Consider the following 15793-nt stretch of genomic DNA (forward strand, 5'->3'; position numbering starts at 1 on the left):
CCCGGGCGACTAGTTTCGGCCTTTCCTGTCGTACTATTTTCGGTCTTTTCAGTTTCCTTGAAGAAAAAATCGGCCTTTCCAGAGAAATAACAACAGTCTGATATTCTATCAAAAATGCCCAGCAGTCTAAATATTCCCGTGAACCAAGATAATGTACACGTTGAAAATGACAGAAGTGGAGTGATAAAGGCGGAAGTAGTGTGCTCTTGCAAGACACTTTGATACTCCCTTCGTTTTTGCTTTTGTATACAAGGTATTTTTGTTTGCAGATTATAATTTTATCAGCAAAAAGTAAGTTATATGGCAAAAAAAAGTTGTCATTGGATGCATATTTGAAAGGGCTGTTTAATGGTATATTTCAAATGGCTATAAGCCATATTTTGTAGATCAAAATTATAAGCCAAAGATTGACAAAAGAAATGAAGCGATCTTATATATAGCAATGGAGGGAGCGTCCAATTTTAGGCTTTGACTGATGAATTTTCTTAGATGATTTTAACACAGTCACTCGTAGGGATAGGTGATAAAAAGAAGTTGACTTATTGGTCGGACGCATTAATTGAGAAACACATGAACACAGACATGTTTGTCACATGAACATGACATGTCTGTCAGTGCAATAGTGCTTTGCAGAAATAGTCATTTAGACAGAAGAAACACAGAAAAATCTCTCGATCATATGTGCGCTTCAGGTTGGGGTGGATGTTCAATTTTTCTATGTTGTGTAAGACATAATAATCCAACCTATCGGAACCATAGGATATATTTCATTTGATCAAATGACACGTCATAGAAAATGTCTTTCAGAATGAAAATGCTGCAAAAGTCCTATGAATTTTCTAGTACAATTTAAGAGCACCAAGTATATAGTATGGAAGAACAGTCTCTAGTAAGTGAGTGCTCCATCAACAGACACGCAAGGGAAACCGTGTACAGGATCACAATAAAGTGGAGTAATTAACGGAAAACTACCACATTTCACGGAAACAAGCCCAGGAACTACCACTTTACGTTTTTGTGCGGATAACTATTACTTTTTTCGTAATCCATCGCAAAAAACTACAACATCGTCTAACCGCCCGATTTGCCCAATCTAAGCTCGAATCTGACCGGTTGGGCCCACAAACCAGATGCCACCGTGACCAACCGTGCACTTTTGCGCGTTAACGGCGCGTTTGCGGTCTGAATCGGTCGGGTGAGGTCAAGATCTGAGTCGGTTCCCTCTCTCTTCACTCTCTCCCTCCTCTCACTCTCTGTGACCTAAGGTGGCGGCCGCCATGGCGTCGGTGATTCCGGACGGGGGCGGCGACGATATGGGTGGTGGTGACAGCGGCAGCGACGGCGGCGGCGGTGGCACAAGTTTGGAGGGTGGATGCTCTTTCTGTGAAGTCGATAACTGGTTGGGGAGCAGTAGTTACGCGACGCAGGCAGGCTTGCAGCAGCCGGAGGCACCGCTCGTCCAGTCATCGCCGACGCCTGGATGTTCTATGGGTTGCAGGTATGGAAATATCATCTGCTTAGTCAGATGTGTTTGTAGGAGCACGCTTTCTTCAATCCTAGATTTGCCATTAAAGTAGGATGCTTCTGTTTGTTGAACATGTGTAGTAAACTGTATTTCCATTCAGTTCATGAGCATTTATTTATGCAGTTTGGCTGACCAGAAGTGGGACATATGGTTTCATTTCAACGAAAGAAACCCTGTGAAAAGGGGTATATATGAGACATATATTTCTTTTCTTAATCTACAATCACTCATTGCTAGTGAAGGGTATGGGGAGAGTGATTACATGTACTATGTGAAGGAGGAGGAAATTGGATCTGAAAGAGTAAAGTATTTAGGTAATGAAACTAGTGTTCATGAAATGTTGGAGGTTTATAATAATGTGAAGGTTCTCAACATAAAGGTGGTGAGAAATGTTCAACCTGCAAGTAGTGCACAGGCTCATGAGAATTACATGAACACTCAAGAGAGTTGCAGTGTGAAAAAGGTAGTGGAGCAATCTGAGCTTCATAATCAGATAAATGATAGAAAGGCTCAGTTAGAGAAGAGCAGGATTGAGAGAGAGGCGGATTTGAACCACTTTGAAGGAGACACTAAAGTGTCTGAATTTTGTTCTGGTGATTCAGTTCATACAGATGGGAGTGTTGAAGTTGTTGAAATGGAAATAGAGTGTGCCTCTGAAGAGGATAGAGCATTGGAAATAGAGTGTGCCTGTGAAGAGGATAGAGCATTGGAATTAACTGCTATTGTGAAACATGTGAAGAATCCTGGTCCAACTAGCAGATGTCACAATGAGGTAGAGCATAAACAAGTTGAAGACTGGTTTCCTGAAGCAGGTGAGTTTTGTTTTGCTGGTGATTCAGGCATGAGTGATGAGGAAGAAGAAGATGAAAATGAACTACCATACCTCCCGAAGAAGGCAAAGAGTAATAAGAAAAAGATGAAGGATAGGGTATGGTTTGACCCCTCAATTCCCAATTCACATTTACTGTTGTGCAAGAGCTTGTGTTTTGAGAGTGTTTACCAGTTCAAAGAAGCATTAAGGGATTTTCATATACGGACTTTGAGGTCTTTTCACTACCACATGAACTCCCTAACAAGAATTATTGCTTGTTGTTCACAGAAAGAGCATGAATGTGACTTTTTCATGTGTGCCTCCAGGATAGCTCATGAAAGAACATTTTGCATTAATAAGTGTAACATGAAGCACACTTGTCCAGCATCAATAGAGAACACAAAGGTTACTACTAAGTGGCTTTCCAAAGCAGTTGAGCCTTCTCTTAGAGTAGATCCTAGAACACGTGTGGATGCACTTATTAAAGACAACAAAGTCAAGTTTTCAGTTGATGTATCAAGGAGTGTGGCCTATAGGGCAAGGAGGAAGGCTATTAAGGTTGTGCAAGGTGACCAGAAGGAGTAGTACTATAGACCGAGGTACTACCTACAAGCAGTTATTGATACAAACCCTCGTGCAGGTATATAGTTACAACATTTGAGGACCCAGAAAACCCTACACCAACTCCTAGATTTAAGTACATGTTCTACTGCTTGCATGCATCAAAGCAAGGATTTCTTAATGGATGCGGGGCCTTTATAGGTAAGTTTACAACTGTATTTTCTTCAAAATATGTTGTTTAGAAAATTATGGTAGCTAATTTGGGTATGGATCCAGGGCTTGATGGATGCTTCATCAAGCTAACCACTGGACAACAAATTCTTGCAGCCACAGGAAGAGATGGCAACAACAACATCTACCCCATAGCCTTTGGTGTGGTTGACAAGGAAGATTCTAATAGTTGGACATGGTTCCTAACCCAACTAAGATGTTGCATTGGAAGTGGAAGCAAATTTGGAATCTACACCATTATTTCTGACAGGCAAAAGGTATGCACCATATCTCTGCTAGTAGTTCTGAAATATTGCTAGTAGTGGCTTAATTTCTTTTTGTTCTTGAGCATGGTTATTAATTTATAAATAAGCTCTTCTTAAGGCTATACATGAAGTGTTCCTTGATTCCCCTTAGAGATACTGCCTTAGGCACATATATGCAAATTTTCAGTCAGCTGGCTTGAGAGCAGCAGAACTAAAGAAGCTAGTAGATGAGGCTAGCTACTCATTCACCAAACATGGCCATGAATTAGCAATGGCAGAGCTGGAAGCAGAGTGTCAGAATGCCTCGAAGTGGCTTCAGAATATTCCAAAGGAGACTTGGTGTAGGTCTGCAATGGATTATAATTGCAAAATTGATCTTGTTGTGAACAACCTTCGTGAGGTTTTCAAGGAAATGATCCTTGATGTTAGGGCCAAACCAATTAGGACAATGTTTGAAGGAATTAGGACTAAGCAGATGATCAAAAGGCAAAAGACTAGGGAAAAGACAGAGCCTAGCAAGTGGATGATCACACCCAACTATTCAGAGAAACTAGAGGAGAATAAGAAGTATAGCAAATTTTGTGAGGCACACGCTAGTAGAAAACAGGGCTTTGGTCCACTTGAAGAAATCTCATTAGTCCCGGTTCACCCACGAACCGGGACCTATGGTGTCATTGGTCCCGGTTCGTGAGGCTAGGGCGCCAGGCGGGCATCATGGGGCATTGGTCCCGGTTCGTGTCAACCCTTTGGTCCCGGTTCCAGACACAACCGGGACCAATAGGCAGGGACCGTTCGTATATATCCCCCTTTAGACTCGGTTGGTGCATCAAACCGGGACCAGGTGGACCGTTTGTATCCTCCTTTAGTCCCGGTTAGTAGAATAAACTGGGACGAAGTGGTGGTGGCAACCGTTTGTATCACCCTTTAGTCCTGGTTGGTGGCTCAACCCGGGACTAAAGGTGTTGGGAAACGTCGCATGGGAAACAAAAATTTCCCTACGCGCACGAAGACCTATCATGGTGATGTCCATCTACGAGAGGGGATGTGTGATCTACGTACCCTTGTAGACCGTACAACAGAAGCGTTAGTGAACGCGGTTGATGTAGTGGAACGTCCTCACGTCCCTCGATCCGCCCCGCGAACCGTCCCGCGATCAGTCCCACGATCTAGTGCCGAACGAACGGCACCTCCGCGTTCAGCACACGTACAACTCGACGATGATCTCGGCCTTCTTGATCCAGCAAGAGAGACGGAGAGGTAGAAGAGTTCTCCGGCAGCGTGACGGCGCTCCGGAGGTTGGTGATGATCTCGTCTCAGCACGGCTCTGCCCGAGCTCCGCAGAAACGCGATCTAGAGGTAAAACCGTGGAGATATGTGGTCGGGCTGCCGTGGCAAAGTTGTCTCAAATCAGCCCTAAAACCTCCGTATATATAGGGGGAAGAGGGGGAGCCTTGCCTTGGGGTCCAAGGACCCTCAAGGGGGTCGGCCGAGCCAAGGGGGGGAGTCCTCCCCTTCCAAACCGAATCCAACTAGGTTTGGAAGGAGGAGTCCTTCCCCCTTTTCCCACCTCCTCTTTTTTTCTTTTCTCTTTGATTTTCTTCCTATTGTGCATAGGGCCTTCTTGGGTTGTCCCACCAGCCCACTAAGGGCTGGTGCGCCACCCCCAAGGCCTATGGGCTTCCCCGGGGTGGGTTGCCCCCCCCCCCCCCGGTGAACTCCCGGAACCCATTCGTCATTCCAGGAACATTCCCGGTAACTCCGAAAACCTTCCGGTAATCAAACGAGGTCATCCTATATATCAATCTTCGTTTCCGGACCATTCCGGAAACCCTCGTGACGTCCGTGATCTCATCCGGGACTCCGAACAACATTCGGTAACCAACCATATAACTCAAATACGCATAAAACAATGTCGAACCTTAAGTGTGCAGACCCTGTGGGTTCGAGAACTATGTAGACATGACCCGAGTGACTCCTCGATCAATATGCAATAGCGGGACCTGGATGCCCATATTGGATCCCACATATTCTACGAAGATCTTATCATTTGAACCTCAGTGCCAAGGATTCATATAATCCCGTATGTCATTCCCTTTGTCCTTCGGTATGTTACTTGCCCGAGATTCGATCGTCAGTATCCGCATACCTATTTCAATCTCGTTTACCGGCAAGTCTCTTTACTCGTTCCGTAATACAAGATCCCGCAACTTACACTAAGTCACATTGCTTGCAAGGCTTGTGTGTGATGTTGTATTACCGAGTGGGCCCCGAGATACCTCTCCGTCACACGGAGTGACAAATCCCAGTCTCGATCCATACTAACTCAACGAACACCTTTGGAGATACCTGTAGAGCATCTTTATAGTCACCCAATTACGTTGCGACGTTTGATACACACAAAGTATTCCTCCGGTGTTAGTGAGTTATATGATCTCATGGTCATAGGAACAAATACTTGACACGCAGAAAACAGTAGCAACAAAATGACACGATCAACATGCTACGTCTATTAGTTTGGGTCTAGTCCATCACGTGATTCTCCTAATGACGTGATCCAGTTATCAAGCAACAACACCTTGTTCATAATCAGAAGACACTGACTATCTTTGATCAACTGGCTAGCCAACTAGAGGCTTGCTAGGGATAGTGTTTTGTCTATATATCCACACATGTAAATGAGTCTTCATTCAATATAATTATAGCATGGATAATAAACGATTATCTTGATACAGGAATTATAATAATAACTATATTTATTATTGCCTCTAGAGCATAATTCCAACAGTCTCCCACTTGCCCTAGAGTCAATAATCTAGCCCTCACATCATCATGCGAATTACATTGTAATAAATCTAACACCCATACAGTTCTGGTGTTGATCATGCTTTGCCTGTGGAAGAGGTTTAGTCAGCGCGTCTGCTACATTCAGATCCGTGTGCACATTGCATATATTTACGTCCTTCCCTTCGACGTAGTCGCGGATGAGGTTGAAGCGTCGTTTGATGTGTCTGGACTTCTTGTGAAACCGTGGTTCCTTTGCTAAGGCAATGGCACCCGTGTTGTCACAGAACAAGGTTATTGGATTCAGTGCGCTTGGCACCACTCCAAGATCCGTCATGAACTGCTTCATCCAGACACCCTCCTTAGCCGCCTCCGAGGCAGCCATGTACTCCACTTCACATGTAGAATCTGCTACGACGCTTTGCTTGGAACTACACCAGCTTACCGCACCCCCATTTAGAATAAATACGTATCCGGTTTGCGACTTAGAGTCGTCCGGATCTGTGTCAAAGCTTGCATCGACGTAACCTTTTACGGCGATCTCTTCGTCACCTCCATACACGAGAAACATCTCCTTAGTCCTTTTCAGGTACTTTAGGATATTCTTGACCGCCGTCCAGTGATCCACTCCTGGATTACTCTGGAACCTACCTGCCATACTTATGGCCAGGCTAACGTCCGGTCTAGTGCACAACATTGCATACACGATATAACCTATGGCTGAAGCATAGGGGACGGAGCGCATATGCTCCCTATCCTCATCAGTTGCTGGGCATTGAGTCTTACTCAATCTCTTACCTTGTAGAACTGGCAAGAACCCTTTCTTGGACTGTTCCATTTTGAACCTCTTCAAAACTTTATCAAGGTATGTGCTTTGTGAAAGTCCTATCAGGCGTTTTGATCTATCCCTGTAGATCTTAATGCCTAGAATGTAAGCAGCTTCTCCTAGGTCCTTCATAGAGAAACTTTTATTCAAGTAATCCTTTATGCTCTCCAAAAACTCTACGTTGTTTCCAATCAGCAATATGTCATCCACATATAATATTAGAAACGCCACAGAGCTCCCACTCACTTTCTTGTAAATACAAGATTCTCCAACCACTTGTATAAACCCAAATGCTTTGATCACCTCATCAAAGCATTTGTTCCAACTCCGAGATGCTTGCACCAGTCCATAAATGGATCGCTGGAGCTTGCACACCTTGTTAGCATTCTTAGGATCGACAAAACCTCCGGGTTGTATCATATACAACTCTTCCTTAAGGAAACCGTTAAGGAACGCCGTTTTGACATCCATCTGCCATATTTCATAATCGAAAAATGCAGCTATTGCTAACATGATTCTAACGGACTTAAGCATCGCTACGGGTGAGAATGTCTCATAGTAGTCAACTCCTTGAACTTGTGAAAAACCCTTTGCCACAAGTCGAGCTTTATAAACGGTCACATTGCCGTCAGCGTCCGTCTTCCTCTTAAAGATCCATTTGTTCTGAATAGCCCTGCGACCCTCGGGCAGTACTTCCAAAGTCCACACTTTGTTCTCATACATGGATCCTATCTCGGACTTCATGGCTTCTAGCCATTTGTTGGAATTTGGGCCCACCATTGCTTCTTCATAAGTAGCAGGTTCATTGTTGTCCAACAACATGATTGATAAGACGGGATTACCGTACCACTCTGGAGCAGCACGTGGTCTCGTCGACCTGCGTGGTTCGACAGAAACTTGAACCGGAGTTTCATGATCATCATCATTAACTTCCTCCTCAACCGGCGTCGCAACGACAGAGGTTTCCCCTTGCCCTGCGCCACCATCCAGAGGGATGAGAGGTTCGACAACCTCGTCAAGTTCTATCTTCCTCCCACTCAATTCTCTCGAGAGAAACTCCTTCTCGAGAAAAGCTCCGTTTTAGCAACAAACACATTGCCCTCGGATTTGAGAGAGAAGGTGTACCCAACTGTCTCTTTTGGGTAACCTATGAAGATGCACTTTTCCGCTTTGGGTTCCAGCTTTTCAGGCTGAAGCTTTTTGACATAAGCATCACATCCCCAAACTTTAAGAAACAACAACTTTGGCCTTTTGCCATACCACAGTTCGTACGGTGTCGTCTCAACGGATTTTGATGGTGCCCTATTTAAAGTGAATGCAGCTGTTTCTAATGCATAGCCCCAAAACGATAACGGCAGATCGGTAAGAGACATCATAGATCGCACCATCTCTAATAAAGTACGATTACGACGTTCGGACACACCATTACGCTGTGGTGTTCCAGGCGGTGTTAACTGTGAAACAATTCCACATTGTCTTAAGTGAGCACCAAACTCGAAACTCAGATATTCACCCCCACGATCAGACCGTAGGAACTTGATCTTCTTGTTACGATGATTTTCAACTTCACTCTGAAATTGCTTGAACTTTTCAAATGTTTCAGACTTGTGCTTCATTAAGTAGACATAACCATATCTACTCAAATCGTCAGTGAAGGTGAGAAAATAACGATATCCGCCGCGTGCCTCTACGCTCATCGGAGCACACACATCGGTATGTATGATTTCCAACAAGTCAGTTGCACGCTCCATTGTTCCGGAGAACGAAGTTTTAGTCATCTTGCCCATGAGGCATGGTTCGCACGTGTCAAGTGAATCAAAGTCAAGTGACTCCAAAAGTCCATCGGCATGGAGTTTCTTCATGCGCTTTACACCAATATGACCTAAACGGCAGTGCCACAAAAATATGGCGCTATCATTGTTAACTCTAACTCTTTTGGTCTCAATGTTATGTATGTGTGTATCACTATCAAAATTTAATATGAACAATCCTCTCACATTGGGTGCATGACCATAAAAGATGGTACTCATAGAAATAGAACAACCATTATTCTCTGACTTAAAAGAGTAACCGTCTCGCAATAAACAAGATCCAGATATAATGTTCATGCTCAACGCAGGCACTAAATAACAATGATTCAAGTTCATAACTAATCCTGATGGTAACTGAAGTGAAACTATGCCGACGGCGATTGCATCAACCTTGGAACCATTTCCTACGCGCATCGTCACTCCATCTTTTGCGAGCCTTCGTCTATTCCGCAGTTCCTGTTTCGAGTTGCAAATATGAGCAACAGAACCGGTATCGAATACCCAGGCACTACTACGAGAGCCGGTTAAGTACACATCAATAACATGTATATCGAATATACCTGATTTTTCTTTGGCCGCCTTCTTATCAGCCAGATACTTGGGGCAATTGCGCTTCCAGTGACCCATACCCTTGCAATAGTAACACTCTGTTTCAGGCTTAGGTCCAGCTTTGGGTTTCTTCGTTGGATTGGCAACAGGCTTGCCGCTCTACTTTGATTTACCCTTCTTGCCTTTGCCGTTTCTCTTGAAACTAGTGGTCTTATTCACCATCAACACTTGATGTTCTTTACGGAGTTCAGACTCTGCGACTTTCAGCATCGCAAACAACTCGCCGGGTGACTTGTTCATCCCTTGCATGTTGTAGTTCAACACAAAGACTTTATAGCTTGGCGGCAGTGATTGAAGGATTCTGTCAGTGATAGCCTCTTGCGGGAGTTCAATCCCCAGCTCAGCTAGATGGTTTGAGTACCCAGACATTTTGAGCACATGTTCACTGACAGACCAGTTCTCCTCCATCTTGCAAGCATAGAATTTATCGGAGGTCTCATACCTCTCGATCCGGGCGTTCTTCTGAAAGATAAACTTCAACTCCTGGAACATCTCAAATGCTCCATGACGCTCAAAGCGACGTTGAAGTCCCGGTTCTAAGCCATACAAGACTGCACATTGAACTACTGAGTAGTCCTCCTTACGTGCTAACCAAGCGTTCTTAACATCCTGATCAGCCGTAGCGGGTGGTTCATCTCCTAGCGCAGCATTAAGGACATAATCCTTCTTCCCAGCTTGTAAGATTAGCTTAAGATTACGAGCCAATTCTACAAAGTTGCTTCCATCATCTTTCAACTTAGCTTTCTCTAGGAATGTATTAAAATTTAGGGTGACTGTCGCGTGAGCCATGATCTACAACACAAATATATTCAAAGTGGACTTAGACTATGTTCAAGATAATTAGAGTTTAACTTAATCAAATTAATCGCTAAACTCCCACTCAAAAAGTACATCTCTCTAGTCATTTGAGTGGTTCATGATCCACTTACACTAGCTCAAGTCCGATCATCACGTGAGTTGAGCATAGTTTCAGTGGTAAGCATCCCCATGCTAATCATATCATCTATATGATTCATGATCGACCTTTCGGTCTCATGTGTTCCGAGGCCATGTCTGCACATGCTAGGCTCGTCAAGCTTAACCCGAGAGTTCCGCGTGCGCAACTGTTTTGCACCCGTTGTATGTGAACGTTGAGTCTATCACACCCGATCATCACGTGGTGTCTCGAAACGACGAACTGTAGCAACGGTGCACAGTCGGGGAGAACACAATTTTGTCTTGAAATTTTAGTGAGAGATCACCTCATAATGCTATCGTTGTTCTAAGCAAAATAAGGTGCATAAAAGGATTAACATCACATGCAACTCATAAGTGACATGATATGGCCATCATCACGTGCTCCTTGATCTCCATCACCAAAGCACCGGCACGATCTTCTTGTCACCGGCGCCACACCATGATCTCCATCAACGTGTCGCCATCGGGGTTCTCGTGCTACTCATGCTATTACTACTAAAGCTACATCCTAGCAAAATAGTAAACGCATCTGCAAGCACAAACATTAGTATAAAGACAACCCTATGGCTCCTGTCGGTTGCCGTACCATCGACGTACAAGTCAATATTATCTATTACAACATGATCATCTCATACATCCAATATATCACATCCCATCGTTGGCCATATCACATCACAAGCATACCCTGCAAAAACAAGTTAGACGTCCTCTAATTTTGTTGTTGCATGTTTTACGTGGTGACCATGGGTATCTAGTAGGATCGCATCTTACTTACGCAAACACCACAACGGAGATATATGAGTTGCTATTTAACCTCATCCAAGGACCTCCTCGGTCAAATCCGATTCAACTAAAGTTGGAGAAACTGACACCCGCCAGTCATCTTTGAGCAACGGAGTTACTCGTAGCGATCAAACCAGTCTCTCGTAAGCGTACGAGTAATGTCGGTCCGAGCCGCTTCGATCCAACAATACCGCGGAACCAAGAAAAGACTAAGGAGGGCAGCAAAATGCACATCACCGCCCACAAAAACTTTTGTGTTCTACTCGAGAAGACATCTACGCATGAACCTAGCTCATGATGCCACTGTTGGGAAACGTCGCATGGGGAACAAAAATTTTCCTACGCGCACGAAGACCTATCATGGTGATGTCCATCTACGAGAGGGGATGTATGATCTACGTACCCTTGTAGACCGTACAGCAGAAACGTTAGTGAACGCGGTTGATGTAGTGGAACGTCCTCACGTCCCTCGATCCACCCCGCGAACCGTCCCGCGATCAGTCCCACGATCTAGTGCCGAACGGACAGCACCTCCGCGTTCAGCACACGTACAGCTCGACGATGATCTCGGCCTTCTTGATCCAGCAAGAGAGACGGAGAGGTAGAAGAGTTCTCCGGCAGCGTGACGGCGCTCCGGAGGTTGGTGATGATCTCGTCTCAGCAGGGCTCCGCCCGAGCTCCGCAGAAACGCGATCTAGAGGTAAAACCGTGGAGATATGTGGTCGGGCTGCCGTGGCAAAGTTGTCTCAAATCAGCCTTAAAACCTCCGTATATATAGGGGGAAGAGGGGGAGCCTTGCCTTGGGGTCCAAGGACCCTCAAGGGGGGTCGGCCGAGCCAAGGGGGGAGTCCTCCCCTTCCAAACCGAATCCAACTAGGTTTGGAAGGAGGAGTCCTTGCCCCGTTTCCCACCTCCTCTTTTTTTTTCTTTTCTCTTTGATTTTCTTCCTATTGCGCATAGGGCCTTCTTGGGCTGTCCCACCAGCCCACTAAGGGCTGGTGCGCCACCCCCAAGGCCTATGGGCTTCCCCGGGGTGGGTTGCCCCCCCCCCCGGGTGAACTCCCGGAACCCATTCGTCATTCCCGGTACATTCCCGGTAACTCCGAAAACCTTCCGGTAATCAAACGAGGTCATCCTATATATCAATCTTTGTTTCCGGACCATTCCGGAAACCCTCGTGACGTTCGTGATCTCATCCGGGACTCCGAACAACATTCGGTAACCAACCATATAACTCAAATACGCATAAAACAACGTCGAACCTTAAGTGTGCAGACCCTGCGGGTTCGAGAACTATGTAGACATGACCCGAGTGATTCCTCGGTCAATATCCAATAGCGGGACCTGGATGCTCATATTGGATCCCACATATTCTACGAAGATCCTATCGTTTGAACATCAGTGCCAAGGATTCATATAATCCCGTATGTCATTCCCTTTGTCCTTCGGTATGTTACTTGCCCGAGATTCGATCGTCAGTATCCGCATACCTATTTCAATCTCGTTTACCGGCAAGTCTCTTTACTCGTTCCGTAGTACAAGATCCCACAACTTACACTAAGTCACATTGCTTGTAAGGCTTGTGTGGGATGTTGTATTACCGAGTGGGCCCCGAGACACCTCTCCGTCACACGGAGTGACAAATCCCAGTCTCGATCCATACTAACTCAACGAACACCTTTGGAGATACCTGTAGAGCATCTTTATAGTCACCCAGTTACGTTGCGACGTTTGATACACACAAAGTATTCCTCCGGTGTTAGTGAGTTATATGATCTCATGGTCATAGGAACAAATACTTGACACGCAGAAAACAGTAGCAACAAAATGACACGATCAACATGCTACGTCTAATAGTTTGGGTCTAGTCCATCACGTGATTCTCCTAATGACGTGATCCAGTTATCAAGCAACAACACCTTGTTCATAATCAGAAGACACTGACTATCTTTGTTCAATTGGCTAGCCAACTAGAGGCTTGCTAGGGACAGTGTTTTGTCTATATATCCACACCTGTAAATGAGTCTTCATTCAATACAATTATAGCATGGATAATAAACGATTATCTTGATACAGGAATTATAATAATAACTATATTTATTATTGCCTCTAGGGCATAATTCCAACAAAAGGCCCAAACGGTTTGCCTCCCGCTTCGCAAAAGCACAATCGAAGCAGAGTCTATCGCCATTTATCTGTTCTTCTCCTCTCTCACTCTCTTCTTCCCCTCTCTTCTTCCACCATGCCAACTCGCTTCACAGAGGTGCTCGCACATGGCAAGAACAAGCTCGATGTCGTGTACACGAACGAGAGCAGGGAGGTGCCGCATTTTCTTAGATAGTTGAAGGAATGGTGGCTTGACGTCGTGGTGAATCATGAGAAGTTCTTGGGGCTTGATCTGGAGTACACGGCCGATCAACGAGATATTGCCGATCCAACACCATGTCTTGATCTTCCAATGGGCGAGGTATGTTTTGAGGCTTTCTTTGATCCAAGGTTATGAAAATTGCATATATATATTGTGATTTCTTTAGGTTTCATTGAATAGCTATATGCAGTTTCTATATATGTTCCATTGGATAGTTAATTGAGGGTTTCTTGATCAATTCATAGGATATGAAAATTGCATAGGATCGATAGCAATATGTTCCATTTTGGAATCCTATAAAGATCAATTTATCTTTAGTTGTAGTGAAACAATTTTATGCGGCGTTCTTTGATCCAAGGTTATGAAAATTGCATATAGCTAGTGATCTCTCTAGCTTCCATTGGATAGCAACATGATATGTCATAGTTATGAAAATTGCATATAGCTAGTGATCTCTCTAGTTTCCATTGGATAGCTATAGTGATCTCTCTAGGTTCCATTGGATAGCAATATACAATATGTCTAGCTTGTTGCATATTTGCAAAATCGTGGGAGAATATCCTATGAATCCGTTTATGTTTGTGCATCCCTGCATCCCTTCATCATCCTTCGTCCGATCAAAATCTGGTGTCTGTTGTGCTTCTCCGCTAACTTTGCAGAAAAGCGCCCACCTCCTTCCTTGCCAGCCGCATCAATTTTCCAAACACCCCTCCCCATGCCAAGGTAGGTCCACCACGTCCTGGAGTTCCCCAAATTGTTTGGTCCTTCCATCTCCGTTGCCAGCGGCCACCACGACGATAGCGCCACGGCCGAATACGCATCTACAGGGACGATTGCCATGACGATGCAGGATTCCCGTTATTACTTCGCAATCATTTTTCAATCAGGATTGTCCCACATCCAGCGACAGTCGGCCGGGATGGAATGCATCTGCCGAATGATCGCCAGGAGGGCTACGATGGAATGCATCGCCCAAACCCCTGATTAGCACGACAAACAAATTCCAGCAACGGACAACCCACTGGGACGGAATGAATCTTCCTAACCGATCACCATGGCGGCTAATGCTGGTAGAGATGGTGAATATGCAGCCATGGATGGAATTTGCTTCCCCCTTCCTCCATAAATCACATGGCCGCCCTGAGTCTGTGTCCCATCTAGCTGCCTGGAAACCCATCTCATTTGCCCTTCTATTTCTTTCTATTTGATATGACCTGCTGTGTGTTGAATGGAGTGCACCATGTAGAGGAGCATGTTCTCATAAACTGGAACATGCTCGACTTTTTATATGAAGGAGCAAGTGCTATAACCTAGCAAATTTCATGTACATGGAATTTTTTCAGTCTGTTAACTCATCCATTCATTCTGGTGTATGAGCAGTGATCAGTTCACCAATTCAGCAGCTATTTGTGATGTTAGTTACTTTCGGATCAGTAGTAGAAGTAGCATGGTGTAAAAGTTTACTGGCAGCGTACATGACTTGTGAACCAAATTACAGTATGAATCATGCAAGGAACAACTCAACTTACAAATTCACAGCAACCTCAACAAAGGCATTCACCAAAAGAAAGTAAAATAATCTTTTCTTGAGAGGAAACGAGAGCTTTCATTCAATCATAGCAAACGAGTTTACATTGTCATTTTCAGTCACAGGATCAATAAACTTGGGTGTAGGCACAACCAAGATTCATTTATCCCGTGAGTTGTAGCGGACTGGTGGTCGCTGTTGCAGTCTGAACCAGGTGGTCGCCTACCGCTACCTCCATCAGGTCGTCGACGCCGGCGGTGGTCGCCTACTACTACCTCCATCAGGTCGTGGATGCCAGGATGCAACCGCCGCACGCCGCCGACGTGGCGGCCATCGACATGGATCTCCGTCCGAGGGTGTCGTCCTGACGGCCACCAACGCCTTTCACTAGGACTCATCGCAGGCTGTCTTGCTCTGTCGTGGCAATCGTCCCTCTAGATGCGTATTCCGGCGTCGTATCCTCGCCGTGGCGGCCGCTGGGAATCGAGATTGGAAGGACCAAAGCGATACGGGGAGCTCCAGGAATTGGTGGACCTGCCTTGGCTTGGTAGACGAGGTGTTTAGAAAATTGACGCAGTTGGAAGGAAGGAAGCGGGCGCTTTTTTGTAAAATTAGCGCGAACGCACATCAGACATCAGATTTTGATCGAACGGGGAACGATGAAGGGATACAGGGATGCACAAACATAAGCGGAATCACAGGATATGACGCCCATATATATATATATATATATATATATATATATATAGTTAATTTA

The 15793-nt window shown here is 45.0% G+C and overlaps 1 pseudogene; it reads left to right on the forward strand.

Moving 5' to 3' along the window:
* The first annotated feature begins 1277 nt into the window (after positions 1-1277).
* LOC123425319 lies at positions 1278-15404 on the forward strand (annotated as a pseudogene).
* The last annotated feature ends 389 nt before the right edge of the window (positions 15405-15793 follow it).

Source organism: Hordeum vulgare, chromosome 2H (genome assembly GCF_904849725.1).
Source record: "Hordeum vulgare subsp. vulgare chromosome 2H, MorexV3_pseudomolecules_assembly, whole genome shotgun sequence".
NCBI lineage: Eukaryota > Viridiplantae > Streptophyta > Magnoliopsida > Poales > Poaceae > Hordeum > Hordeum vulgare.